Consider the following 3,482-nt stretch of genomic DNA (forward strand, 5'->3'; position numbering starts at 1 on the left):
AGTCGGAGCTGAACTCCAGCAGTTCAGTGGGGACCTCAGACTATGCCTCCCACCCCAAGTGGGATCCTGAGGCTTCTCACAGCCCAATGCCTGCCCTTGGAGTCATCAGGTGTGTGCAGTCAAACTTCCCAAACCCCACCTTGCCCAATGCCTGCTCCCTAGTCCAGACGCAGGACACCATTTTAACTCACAACATTTCATGACTATATGTGTATATACGAACAAAATGTTCATACTGTTTTATGAAGTATAAGCAAGAAAAAACATATTTTTCCCCAGAAATTTGAATCATTTCAAATGATTATACCCAGTCATATCCATTTCCTTTTAAAATACATAACTTTAGTTTTACAGATAAAGAGGAATCCCATCTTGTGTGTGTACATATTTTTTATCCATTCCTCTACTGTTGGATACCTAGTCTAGTTCCATAATTTAGTTTTGTTAATAGTGCTACAGTAAACATTGATATGCACATAGCTGTGGATATATGTATTTCAAGATCATTGGATAAATGCTAAGGAGTGTCATAGTTGTTGGGTGACCTATTGTGAGGTTTGTTTGTGGAGTAGGTGCCCACACATATTTCAGTGGGGGCTGGGCAAGTTTGAATTCTCACTACCTGTGTATAATGTCCTGTTTTCTTTGCCTTTTCTTTTTTTTTCTACATTCTCACTAGCATCTGTTTATAGATTTTTTTAAAATGACTTTTATTCTTTCAAGACTGGCATGGGGAATTTAATCTGCATTATAATAAATTTGTAAATTACTTTTGGCAAGAGAAAATTTCACAATATTAAGTCATCTAACCCAATTGTATGTTAATTTTATACCCTGCCACATTGGTCAAAATATGTCCTCTACCAATAGGGATATTTTGACTTTTTTTATTTTTTATTTTTTATGGAGGACCTTCTATTGTCTTTGCCAAAGTCTGAAGTACAATGATTGGAGGCACTGGAGGTAGAAGGGTCTAGTCACTTGATTAAACCAGTGGACAGCTCTGGTGTCAGTGCCTGCGGGTGTCCATTTGCATCACTGTTGCAGCCATTGGTGGTAGGTGTGGACTCTTAGAAGAGAGTGGACTGATGGCTGCCACCTCTCCTGGCTTGATGCCTGGACCAGGGTGCTCCATCTTGTGCTCTAGCAGCATGTGGTGCTGGGGTGGAAGCCCTACACAAGCCCTGAAAATATTCTCAATACAGCTGTGCTGGCACAAAAGGGCATTCACCACAGGGCTGCCACAGGGCACAAGCGGTGCCTTAAAGAGGAAGCTGAGCACTGATAACACTGTGTGGAAGCCCTGAGGCTCGGGGTCCATGTTTGTGTAGAAGCTCACACACTGACACAGCTCTTTGAGCAGCACTAGGTCCACCACGACAGGTGTAGCCAGGAATGAGTCCTCACAGGTATTATGGAGCACCAAGGTGTTTGTCCCACCCAGCAACAGCTTCGAGGTATACTCACCCAGAGCACCCATGCTGTCACCAACATAGGGCACATATTTGATCACCACACTCTCCAGGCACGTAGAACACAAGGTTGCTCTGAACCATGTCATCCACCACTCTGTTCTTTGTCACCTCCTTGGAGGGGAACTGCAGCAGTACAGACATGTTCTGACTGTTGTTCTTACCCAAGTGGTTATAGCTCATGATGGCCATGGTCTTCAGGCCAGAGCCAATGAGGAAGTCCACCAGAACAAACTTGACCTTAGTCTGCCCTGTCTTGGAGTCATCCATCACCACCTACAAACACATGAAGCTGCGAAGCCATGAGTGTACTTTCTGTTTTTATCCTTTAAATTTTTTTCACTTACATTTAGTCAATACACTCACTACCCAAAGACTGGAAAGATTAGAGATGCTTGTCTTGTTGCTGGTCTTTTTAAAACTTCTTTTGAGTTTTCTTATCCACATAGGATGATTTTGTGGATGTGTGCAAGGCAGGATGTCAATGAGCGCACTCCTTTCCCCCCCATATCTCATCAGGAGCCAACATATTTTCATGCCCATATTGGGCAACCCTCTACCTAAATTGCAGCAAAGTATTAAATGCATGGAGACCTTTAGCTTCAGTAATACTGCTACTGAAGAGGTTAAAAAGCACATTTTTGTCTGGCACTGAAGCAGCCACTTTCTGACATGTTCTATATTTCCAGTAAAACTGACTCCACTTCATAAATTGGCAAAACAAATCACAGTGCCTGATATAGGGTTGCTGTTCAGGATATGTAACACCATGATCAAAGGCAGCAAGGATAGGAACCTGGAGGCAGGAGCTGAAGCAGAGGCAAGATAGGAGTGCTGCTTGCTTGGTGCATCTGCGTTTTCATATAATTTAGGATTATCAGCCCAGAGGTAGCCTTGCCCACAATAGTCTGGATCCTCCCACATCAATCACAAGGTAAGGAAATGCCCTACAGGCTTGTCTACATCCCAATCTTATGGAGGTATTTTCTCAATTGTGACTCTTTCCTCGAGAATAACTCTAACGTGTTTCAAGTTGATTAAAACTAGCCTTAGCGATAATGATCCATTTTGGAAGCAAATCTGAGCACTTAGCAGGAAGTGACACCTAGGCTCCAACCTGTTCCATCCAAGACCAGATTATAAGCATTTCTACAACTGTATTACACTGAAAAATGACATTTGGTCCCTGACTAAGTTTTGAGTATTTAAATAATTTCCAGTTTTTTCAAGGCAAAAATGCAAGTGACTTATGGTGGCACCAAACAAGCTCAGCCCATCTTGTCTAAGCCCTGATAGGAACCACAAATCGATAATGCTTTGCTTATAGCCATATCTCTGAATGTGTGGTACTTTATGTATAGCAAGCTATTGAACATTCATTCTTCTCCAACTTCAGAAAGTATATCCTACATCAATTTTAAATCCTACATCAATTTTGTTCACCTACTTTTTAATTATTCAAGTGAATATTAATTTTTCTGTTATATAATTATCTGGGCTCATCTCTCTTTAAATTATTGTAAAGACCCTTCCTTCATATTCTTATTTGTCTTGTATCACTTGCCACCAGTTCTTCCGGGATATGCTTCCCGACTACACTATTCCACTCAAACTAAAGAATGGTGGGTTGAGTTGGACACTGTGATTAGGAAATCTATGTCACAGAAATTCCTATATAATTAAATGTCACTGTTTATCATTAAATAGGAAACAAAATTCACTGAGATTAAGTGATGCAATTAATAGTGAGGAATAACAGGTAAATATCACTAAGGTGATGGGATAGAGTTGTGGGACTGGTTGGTAGAATTGGTCTTATCACATCATAATTGCAATCATATAGGGATGTTCATGTTTCAAAGAGGCAGAATCAGAGTAGAATTTAACCTTTGATAAGTCCTTAGGCTCAGTGATGGATGCATTTATGACTCAATCTATCACTGTGTAAGGAACAGAGACTGTGAGCTGAAGGGGCCAGTTCATATTCTTTTCAGATAGGCCTTGTATATG

General features: G+C 41.0%; 1 pseudogene; it reads right to left on the minus strand.

The window, feature by feature from the left end:
• Window positions 1-977: 977 nt before the first annotated feature.
• LOC110312278 (inositol-3-phosphate synthase 1 pseudogene) lies at window positions 978-1,742 on the minus strand (annotated as a pseudogene).
• Window positions 1,743-3,482: the final 1,740 nt, after the last annotated feature.

Source organism: Mus caroli, unplaced genomic scaffold (genome assembly GCF_978045245.1).
Source record: "Mus caroli unplaced genomic scaffold, Mus_caroli_1 scaffold_18, whole genome shotgun sequence".
In the NCBI taxonomy this organism is placed as follows: domain Eukaryota; kingdom Metazoa; phylum Chordata; class Mammalia; order Rodentia; family Muridae; genus Mus; species Mus caroli.